The 11115-nt window shown below is 49.1% G+C and overlaps 1 long non-coding RNA gene across 1 annotated transcript; it reads right to left on the bottom strand.

Moving 5' to 3' along the window:
• Positions 1-2: 2 nt before the first annotated feature.
• On the bottom strand, positions 3-10629 carry LOC309608545. The gene is made up of 3 exons (XR_014232952.1): positions 6807-10629; positions 5992-6065; positions 3-5754 (listed from the first exon to the last, which is right to left on the bottom strand). It is a non-coding gene; the product is annotated as an uncharacterized lncRNA (long non-coding RNA).
• Positions 10630-11115: the final 486 nt, after the last annotated feature.

The raw sequence follows: 11115 nt of genomic DNA, 5'->3' as shown, positions 1-11115 counted from the left end.
TTTTTTTTTGCAGATACCCGCAAAGCCGGTATGTAAACAAAGGTGACCCCCAGCGTCATCAAATCCAGCCTTTATTTTTGCCTCTTCCTGTCCCTTTCAGCTTTATTCAGTGGAGACAATCTTCCCTGGCCCCAGGCAAAAACCAGGCCAATGCTGGGGCTTTTCCACTCAGTCTTGGGTGAAACAGCAGCCTTCAGCCACTCTGTTGTAAATGCCATCTTAGTCTCATCCTGAGAGTGTCCAGTCCTATGACAGTCGGAGATGGGGTGGCTGGACGGCTAGAGGGGACTCTCATATGGGCATCTTCTGGCTTTCTGGAGACTCCCTACTGGGCCTTCTCCCTGTAGTCTCTCCTCAGCCCTAGGAATGCACCCTTCTGGGTGTCCCGTGACCTCTCCTTTGCCTGTGGGCACCTGTGAGTCTACTCCCAGCCTCTTCCTGCCAAGCCCCTGGACCCTCCCGGTAGCCCTGCCGTGGAGGCTCACACAGGCCCTCTCTGCCTGCTGCCTCTGGTCCTCAGGAAGCACTAAGCACACTTGCCCCACCCACACTGGCCTGCGGCCAGGCCCCGGCAGCAGTGTGCTCCAAGGCCACCACCAGAGCAGCTGGCCCACAACCCTCCCTCCAGGTCCCAGGGCTGGTCCACTTGAGCTTTCTCAGGCCCAGTAAGGCCCAGTCCTCCGTGTCAAAGCTCTCCAAGAAGGCCCAGGAAGCCCCCCTCGGCAGGCCTGGGTTAGAAGGTGGCACCCTCCACACACAGGCCATCCCCCAGAAGAAGGCCACAGGGTCCTGGAAACAACTCATGACAGTTCTCTGCAAGAAACCCATTCACAACAGGTTCCCTTGGACCCCTTTTCCTATCCTTGATGTGACTATGGGGTCCCCATGTCTGGCTCCATTTCCCTTGTAAGCCATCTGCATACAAAAGACACATGGTTTGGCATCCTGAAACCCTTGGTATTGGTCCCTCGGTCAAAACAGGGGCAGAGACAGTCCACTTTAACCTCCTGTGACACTTGTTTAATTGTCTCCCCAACCAGACCAGGGCATTTCAAAGGGCAGACCATGTCCCAGTGTAGTGGGCCACGACCAGCTTCTTTAAAAATGATATCAGAATTTAAAATAGCAGTGGATGCTATGTGCTTAGGATAAGTGTTGTTTTGTGAAGCTATTGTTTCAGATATACATAGAAAACTTGGGTGAGTGCCTGTATGTACACTGGGTGGTGAAAGAAAATATATTTTGTATTAGAAATTCCAGCAAAAAGAGTGAAAACAACATGAGGAGAGGTATGTGAGACAAGACAATGGAGTAGAAGGACTTCAGCTCACCACCTCGCACGAAAGCACCAAAATCACAATTAGCTGCTGAACAACCATTGACAAAAAAGACTGGAACCTATCAAAAAGATACGCTACATCCAAAGACAAAGAAGAAGCCACAACGAGATGGTAGAAGAGGCGCATTCACAATACAATGAAATCCCATACCCGCGGTGTGGGTGGCCCACAAACTGGAAAATAATTATATCGCAGTGGTTCTCCCACAGGAGTGAGAGTTCTAAGCCCCATGTCAGGTCCCCAGAGCATTTGGCTTAGAAGGCCAGCAGGGCCTGATTGCAGGAACTCCACAGAACCAGGGGAAACAGACACTCCGCTCTTGGAGAATGTACACAAGGTCTCATGCACACTGGGACCCAAGGAAAAAAGCAGTGACTTCATAGAAGCTTGGGCCAGACCTACCTGATGGACTTGGAGGGTCTCCTGGGGAGGCGGGAGTACCTGTGGCTCACTCTGGGGACAAAGACACTGGTGGAGGAGGTATTGGGAGTATTCATTGGTGTGAGCTCTCCCAGAGGCCGCCATTTTGTCACCAAGACCTGGCCCCACCCAACAGCCTGCAGGCTCCAGTGCTGAGACCAAACAACCAACAGGGCGGGAATACAGCCCCACCCATCAGCAGACAGGCTGCTTAAAGTCTTCCTGAGCCCACAGCTGCTTGCAAAACTCCTTAACAAAACACTAGCAAACCAATCCAGCAATACATTAAAAGGATCATACACCATGATCAAGTGGGATTTATCCCAGGAATGTTAGGATTTTTCAATATCCACAAATCAATCGGTGTGATACACTACATCAACAAATTGAAGAACAAAAACCGTATGATCATCTCAACAGATGCAGAAAATGCTTTTGACAAAATTCAACTCCCATTTATGATAAAAACTCTCCAGAAAGTGGGCCTAGAGGGAACTTACCTCAACATAATAAACGCCATATATGACAAACCCACAGCTAACATCATACCCAATAGTGAAAAGCTGAAAGCATTTCCTCCAAGATAAGGAACAAGACAAGGATGTCCACTCTTGCCACTTTTATTCAACGTAGTTTTGGAAGTCCTAGACACAGCAATCAGAGAAGAAAAAGAAATAAAAGGAATTCAAATTGCAAAAGGAGAAGTAAAACTTACTGTTTGCAGATGACATGATACTGTACATAGAAAATCCTAAAGATGCTACCAGAACACTACTAGAGCTCATCAATGAATTCAGTAAAGTTGCAGGATACAAAATTAATACACAGAAATCTGTTGCATTTCTATACACTACGAATGAAAGATCAGAAAGAGAAATTAAGGAAACAATCCCATTTACCATCACATCAAAAAGAATAAAATATCTAGGAATAAACCTACCTAAGGAGGAGAAGACCCATACTCCAAAAACTGTAAGACACTGATGAAAGAAATCAAAGATGACACAAACAGATGGAAAGATATACCATGTCCTTGGATTGGAAGACTAAATATTGTCAAAATGACTACACTACCCAAGGCAATCTACAGATTCAATGCAATTCTTAGCAAATTACCAATGGCATTTTTTGCAGATCTAGGACAAAATATCTTAAAACTTGTATGGAAACACAAAACATTGCCAAAGCAATCTTGAAAAAGAAAAACAGAGCTGGAGGGATCAGGCTCCCTGATTTCAGACTATACTACAAAGCTACAGTAATCAAAACAGTATGATACTGGCACAAAAATAGAAATATAGATTAATGGTACAGGACAGAAAGCCCAGAAATAAGCCCACACACCTGTGGTTAATTAATCTATGACAAAGGAGGCAGGAATATACAATGGAGAAAAAACAGTCTCTTTAATAAGTGCTGGGAAAACTGGACAGCTACATGTAAAAGAATAAAATTAGAACATTCTCTAACATCAAACACAAATAAACTCAAAATGGATTAAATACCTAAATGTAAGACTGGATACCATAAAACTCTTAGAAGAAAACATAGGCAGAACACTCATTGACATAACTTGCAGCAGTATCTTTTTGGATCCACCTCCAAGAGTAACGAAAATAAAAACAAAAATAAACAAATGGGACCCAATTAAACTCAAAAGCTTTTGCACAGCAAAGGAAACCATAAATAAAACAAAAAGACAACCCAGAGAATGAGAGAAAATATTTGCAAATGATGCGACCAAGGGATTAATCTCCAAAATATACAAAGAGTTTATGCAGCTCAATATCAAAAAAACAAAAAGCCAATCAAAAAACGGGCAGAAAATCTAAATAGACATTTCTCCAAAGAAGACATTCAGATAGCCAAAACGCACATGAAAAGGTGCTCAACATTGGTAATTTTTAGAGAAATGCAAATCAAAACTACAATGAGGTATCACCTCACACGGGTCAGAATGGCCATCATTAAAAAGTCTAAAAAGAATAAATGCTGGAGAGGGTGTGGAGAAAAGGGAACCCCTATACACTGATTGTTGGGAATATAAATTCGTAACAGCCACTGTGGAGAACAGTATGAAGGTTCCTTAAAAAATTAAAAATAGAATTACCATATGATCCAGCAATCCCACTCATGGGCATATACCCTGAGAAAACCATAATTCAAAAAGATACGTGCACCCCAGTGTTCACAGCAGCACTGTTTACAATAGTTAACACATGGAAGCAACCTAAATGTCCATCAACAGAGGAATGGATTAAGAAGATGTGGTGTATATATACAATGGAATATTACTCAGCCATAAAACAGAATGAAATAATGCCTTTTGTAGCAACATGGATGGACCTAGAGATGATCATACTAAGTGAAGTAAGTCAGACAGAGAAAGACAAATATTATATGATATCACTTATATGTGGAATCTGAAAATTGATACAAATGAACTTATTTACAAAACAGAAACAGACTCAGACATAAAAAAAACAAACTTATGTTTGCCAAAGGGGAAAGGTAGTGGGGGTAATAAATTAGGAAGTTGGGATTGACATATACACACTAATATATATAAAATAGTTAATCAACAAGGACTACTTTATAGCACAGGGAACTCTACTCAATACTCTGTAATAACCTATATGGGAAAAGAACCTGGAAAAGAATGGATATATGTATATGTATAACTGAATCACTTTGCTGTACGCCTGAAACTGACAATAAACTAACACAACATTGTAAATCAACTATACCCCCAATATAAAATATTGGCCTGGGAGGTGTCAGGCGCATCTGGAGGGAGGCAAGAGAGGCCCTTGCGGTCACCACACCGCCACAGCTGTCACCCGGCCACTCTGGGGTGAGGCTGGGGTCCAGGTTCCGTGAGGGACGGATGCCGGCTCCTGTGTCAGAAGGAAGGCATGCAGCTCAGGATCTCAGCCCTTGGCAGGGAGAGAGATGCTCCCGGACAGACGTCAGCTCTCACCCTGGGGCCAGGGCCCTGGCTGCTCCCTGCCCCGTGCCAGCCGCTCTTCCGCCTCAGCCTTGACGGCCTCGAGACTCAGTGCCGGGAGGCTGGGAGGGGCAGGGAGACAGCACAGGCACTCACTCCTACAGGCGGAGACAGAGCGGGCAGCGGCCGAGAGCTAGGAGATGCCAAAGGCCACCGCGGATGGGCTGGGGAAGCCGCAGGACTGTGTCTCCTGCCCCACTTGCACACCCCTCCAGCGCACCGTCCTGTGCGCTGCCTGAGGGCTGGGGAAGGCCAGGCCGGCCCGCTCGCACCACACTCTCTGGCCCCCGCCCCGAGCCTGGCACAGAGAGCAGCCCCGGAATGCTGGCACAAGAGACACCCCCTCAACCCAGCCGTTCACTGTCCACTGGGTTCACCTGGATCCTCTCCTCCATTTGAATCCTTCCTGCCCTTCTGTCCTCTTAGGTCCCCGGCTCCTATTCTCACCCCCAGTCCCACCTTCCACTCTTTGTTCTTCTGGAAGGACGTCACCTACATGAGATCCTCGCCTACATGGAGAGGCAGGTGCGGATTCACACACATGCACACTCAAGGCACAGTAACCAGGGTCCGTGTTGGGGAGCGAGCAGGGCGTGACCACAGGGAGATGCCTGAAATCCTAAGAAGGAACCTCAGGCTTCCTGTCCCCACCGCCCTGGGCCAGGGGCCTCAGGACATTCCCAGGGACAGAGGCAGGCAGACAGGCCTGAGGTGGGGGCTGAGGGATTTGGTCCAGAAATGACACTCAAAGCCTGGCAGCTGCCAAGCTCTGTCTCAGGGGATCCTGGGGGGACCCCAGAGGGACCCTGGGGGCCCCCACCCAAGGCGCCGCTCTCCTGTGGGTGTCCCAAGTCAGCCTGAAGGGCAGGGGACAGGGACAGGCCAAGCCCAAGCCCAAGCCCAGCACGTACAATCACCACTCCGACAAGCACTTCCTCCCAGGCCAGTTCACGGGGCTGGCATCCATGGGCAGCTGCCAGGCACCTGCTGCCGGAGAGAAAAGCCCCATCACCCCAGCGTTAGTGGAGGGAGGCGCCAGCTCGGATTCCAGAAAGGCGTGCAAGTCGAAGCAGAGCCCCCTTCCCCGGGTGTGGGCTGACCGGCGGCGGTACGTCCTGCCCTCCCACCCCGCTGTCCTCCGGCCCGGCCTCCGTGGGGCTGAGCTTGCCTCCTGTATTTACTCTTGGAGCTGTGTCTCCTGGGGACCGTCTGTCTGCCACTCACCCTCTTGGGCTGCACTCCCTCTTCCTGGACAGCCAGGGACCAGGCTGCTTCTGCCTGCAAGGCTATGGGAGGTGCTGCAAAGACAGAGAACGGGGAGGGCTTGACCAAGAGGAGAGGCCGGCTCGACAGAGATAATTGGGCCTCCTGTATCCTGTATCAATCCATCACATTTATAGTCTTCTCTCCAGACAGGAGACAACGAGGAAATGACAAAAGCCAATAAGGCCAATAAATAAAGGGTAATGGAATACCCAGTACGGGCAGCCCATCCCGAGCCCCAGAGCCAGGAGCAGGGCCGAGCCCTCCCCCGTGTCTGTCTTGACTTCAGCCACAGGCCCCAGGGACAGGTAACAGCCCCCATGGGGTTTTCAGCTGGAGCTCCAGCTGCGCAGGCCAAAAACCCTGGCATCATCCCTACCTCCTCTCTCTCACACACCCCACATCCAATCCAGCAGGAAATCCTGCCGGCTCTGCCTTCAACATATATCCCAAATCCGACCACTCCTCAACACCACCATTGCCATGCTGGTCTGAGCCACCAACGCCTCTTGCCTGGATTCTTACAAAGGCCTCCTGGTTGGTCCCTGGCCCAGACAGTTCTCAACACAGCAGCCAGTGGTGTCTATTAAAAGGCAAGTTGCACAGAACCCCCGAGTGTCCCCCATCACACTCAGAGAACAGCCTGAGCCCTCTGCAGCCCCTCAATGCACCCCGCTCCCCAGGGCCTGTCTGAGCCCGTCTACAACCCCGGCTCTTACTCCACTTCAGCCACACCAGCTCCTTGCTGGCTCTTGCCCAGGCCGTGCACGCCTCACCTGAGGGCTTCAGCAGTGGCTGTTCCCTCTCTGACACAGTCTTCTCCCAGAGAGTGCATGGCTCCCCTCTTTCCTCGGATGTCACTTTCGCAATGAGGCAACAATGACCATCGTACTTTCTATCCTCTCCAGCCACTGTTTCTATACTTAGATCAGGTTCCATGGGGTATAATTTACACATAACAAATTCACCCTTTTTATTTATTTATTTTTTAAGATTTTAGCCCTTGTTTCTTTTTTTTTTTTAATATTTATTTATTCATTTAGCTGTGCTGGGTCTTAGTTGCCATGTATGGGATCTTCAGTTGTGGCATGCGAACTCTTAGCTGCAGCATGCGAAGTCTTAGTTGCAGCATGTGGGATCTAGTTCCCCAACCAGGGATCAAACCTGGGCCCTCGGCGGTGAGAGCTTCAGAGTCCTAACCACTGGACTGGCAGGGAATACTCTCAATCAGCTTTTAATGTTTTCTATCAACCTATCAAGAATTTACATGTCATATCCAGTCCCTCTCTTGAGGGAACTTCACCTTCTGCTTGAATTGTTTACAAAACAAAATTGGGGTTGAGGTCTGACGGCACTGCCATGTCACTGTTGAGGACACTTGGACACCTTGCAGGATCCAGCCCAGGCTGCCAGAAGGCGGTACCATTCCTCAAAGTCACGGGGAGCCCGGGGGGGGAACCCCACTTTAATTCATCTCTAGGTGACACTCCTGTGGATAAATAACCACAGTCTCCAGTCGAGAGCACAAGCCCAGCTCAGCACCTCCCAGCAGTAGCCTGACTCCACACTGAAGCCAGCGTTTCCCCATGAAACACAGGGGAGCCCTTGCTGGGATCCTGTCACTACCCCTGACCTCTGCTTCCCCAAGATCATTTCATTTCAGAAGCTCCCGGTCCAAGACCTTTACTGTGGTCACACCACTCCCCCACAATACACCTCCTTCCCGTCTCATCTCAGGAAGTAGCAGCTGGATACTGTTTCCTCCATCCCAGAGGCTCTGGGTCCTTCTGTAAATTGATGCACTTCCTCCAGAGGCCAGCTTTCCATACCCCGGATCTCAGAGAGAGGAAGCCTTGAATATACTCTCAAAACAGTTAACTAACTCCCAAGTGGGGGACCAGGGATATGTACTCACCCTACATTTGAATAACTAACAAAGCCAGCCAAGTGGTCTTCCCCGGACTCCAGGCAGTTTCTTTTTAAGCCGCACCTGTACCTGCTACCTGTGGACATGGCAAGTGGGCTGCACTGGGCATGTAACCATTCCTGCGGGTCCCCTGAGCCTTGCAGAAGCTTATTTGGAGAGCAGACCTCCAACGGCACCCAGCCTTAACCGCAGCACAGGTTTGGGTCTGTGTGCTTTTCATGCCGGAAAAAGGAATATTTCCAGGTGGAAATCTTCCAAATGTGTCTTCCCCAATCACCCTGTCACCAGACTGTTCTAAGCAAAAACTTTCTTGTAAATTATCTTTGCCTTTGACTGTTCACACACAAAGGTCACATAGTTGTCTGCCTCTGATATCACACACGTAGCTGGGGAAATGGTTTCAGAGGTTCCCACAGCTGGAATCTCCAGAGGAATTCTGACCAAGAAGGGGGACATGAGGTCATGATGAAGAGGGAAAGAACGAAAGAGAAGGCGAGGAGGACTCAGAGAGCCAGAGAGGAGAGAGGACTCTATGCAGGTCACCTTGCTCCTTTGCCCCTCCCATCTCCAAGCTGCAGTTTCATTGGTGCTGCCCCAACCTTCGCATCCAAGTGAACAGATGATAAAATGGTCAAGTAGGAGCAATAATACACCAGTATCAATGAGCACACGCAGCCCCAAGTCTTGGTTTCTAAATACCATTCTCCATTCAAAGGAAATCAGACTCCTTGTTGAAATGGCTGATTCATTGCTAGAGCAGAGAAAAAATACAAGATGAGCCCCCGACCATCCTAGAAAGTAAGAGAATGCTTAGACTGGTATATACATGTCAAAAGACATGGGAGCCAGTTTGAATGGTCCAGTTAGTAAGTTTAGAAGGAGGGAGGGAGTAGCAAATCATCGATGGATGAAAATTAGGATAAAAGTTTGATGAGGAACATAGTCTCAAAGTATCTTCCCACAGCTGCTCTTTAATTTTCTTAATTTAACAGCGGGGGAATTTGGCACACACCTCCTAAACCAAGTGATCGGAGACAACATCACTACCAAATGGGAAAATGGATACTGCGTGCCTCCCCATGTGATACTCTGAGAGAGATACAACATCCCCTTTGTGGTAATCTTACCAAAAATGCATAACCTGAAACAAATCATGAGGAAACAGCAACAGAACTTGAGCAACGTCATTCTACAAAATAACTGGCCTAAACTCTTCAAAAATGTCAAGTTCAAGAGACACAAGGAAAGGCCGAGGAATTCTTCCAGATTAAAGGAGACTAAAGGGACATGACAACTAAATGCAACAGGTGGCCCTGGACAAGGAAAAAACAATAAATAGAAAGAAGACGTGATTGACACAATGGATGAAATTTGAATATGGTCTGTGGATTAGATAACAAATTTCCTGATTTTGTTAACTGCGTTGTGATTTTGTAAAAGAATATCCTTGTCCTCACCAATACACTCTCAAGTATTTAGGGGTAAAAAGGCATGATGTCTTCAACTTACTCTCAAGTGATTCAGAGAAAAAAATGTGTATGTGTATATACTATGTATAGTATATATACAATATAGAATATACAGTATATTATACATACATATATGTAGAGAGAATTATAAAATTAATGAGCAAAATATAAATAATTGGTGACTGCATAAAGGATATATGTGAAATTACATTAAAGTAAAATTTACGCAAATAATAATAATGGCCAACAACTCCATGGTGCTTACTCTGTGGCAGGCGCTGTTCAAATACTTTACAAGTAGTAACTCATTTGATACTTGCCAGAGTCCTACAAGGTATGCAGTACTATCGTAACTCATTTGATACTTGCAAGAGTCCTACAAGGTATGTGGTACTATCGTCCACATTGTCATCTTCCTTTTGCAGATGGGGGAACTGAGGCACAGAGCAGTTAAGATGGCAGAGCTGAGATCTGACCCCAGGCCAATCTGCCTGGGTCCAGAGTCTGTGCTCTTAGCCAGTGGGCCTTGATGCCTCATAAGCTGTGCAGAGGCTGAGAACGGAACCCGGGGACGGGAACAGACACAGAGGACACGCACGTCTTTACACCCAAATGCACATGGATGGGCTGCCTGATGCACAATGGTGGCAGCCTGAGAATCAAAGCAATCTTCAGCTCTGAACACGTTCACGAGCCTCTGAGAAAGCAGAAGGAGGCTCCGAGTTGAGTGCCTTAGGCTTGGGGGCAAAGACCCTCCTTCCGGGGGTGTCCTGCAGCCTCTAGCCCAGCCTGTTTGCCTTTCCCTTCCCCTTCCTGAGAGCTCCAAGCTCAGTGTCTCTTCTTCTCAGACCCCTAGGCCCACAAACCCAGAAATTAGGGGTTTCTGGCCTTGGCCTGCTGGTGGTGGACACTGGCTGGGGCCTTGGAGGAAAGAAGGTGGGCCCCGATGGAATAGTGGCCCCAAAGTCAGAGTTGAGGGGGGATGACTGAAAGCTGATGGCCACAGGGACTGGAGGAGATGGGGTGAGGGCAGGAGACGAGAGGACCAGCCAGGCCCCAGCCCCACGGTCACTGCAGAAGCAGCTTGGCAGGGGTGGCCGTCCTCCTCGGCTCTTTGCCAGAAAGGACTGAGGGAGGTCTGCTCCCTGCACCCCTGAGGAGGCTGAACCTCGCTGGCCGAGTGTCAGGGAGGATGGGGCTGCTTGGGCCTGTCCAGCCCAGCAGGGAAGAGGGGGTGGGGGAGGGAGGCGCTGACGTCTGGATTCAGCAGAGGCCTGGACCCGTGCCATCCCCTCCCCGCTGAAGGACCTGTCACAAGGCGGCCGTGGCTCACACCCGCTTATCGGGGCTGGGGTGTGGAGAGGGTGTCGCGGACGGGAGATAGGGCTGGGACAGGGCTGTCCACACCGGCCTGCTCTGCCTCTCCCTCATTTCACGCCTCCTCTGAGGCCCCTCAGCCCACTATCCCCCGCGCCTCCAGGCTGCCCCTGCATGTCTCCCCGCAAAGCACCCCTGCAGGCTGCGTTCTGAGAAGGAGTGCTGTGCCCTGGACAGTCAGAACACCGAACGCAGAGGGACCCTGGAGAGTGTCTGGTCCAACCTCAAGTTGCACACAGGGAACTAGGCGTAAGGGGGTGCCACTTACCTGAAATCATATTGCAAGTATGCAGAGGAGCAGAGCTAGGTTCT

Source organism: Balaenoptera borealis (assembly GCF_965194805.1).
Source record: "Balaenoptera borealis genome assembly, chromosome: 12".
NCBI classification, from domain to species: Eukaryota; Metazoa; Chordata; class Mammalia; order Artiodactyla; family Balaenopteridae; genus Balaenoptera; species Balaenoptera borealis.
Note: the sequence above shows the minus strand (reverse complement) of the source record. Positions and strands in the feature narration are given on the sequence as shown.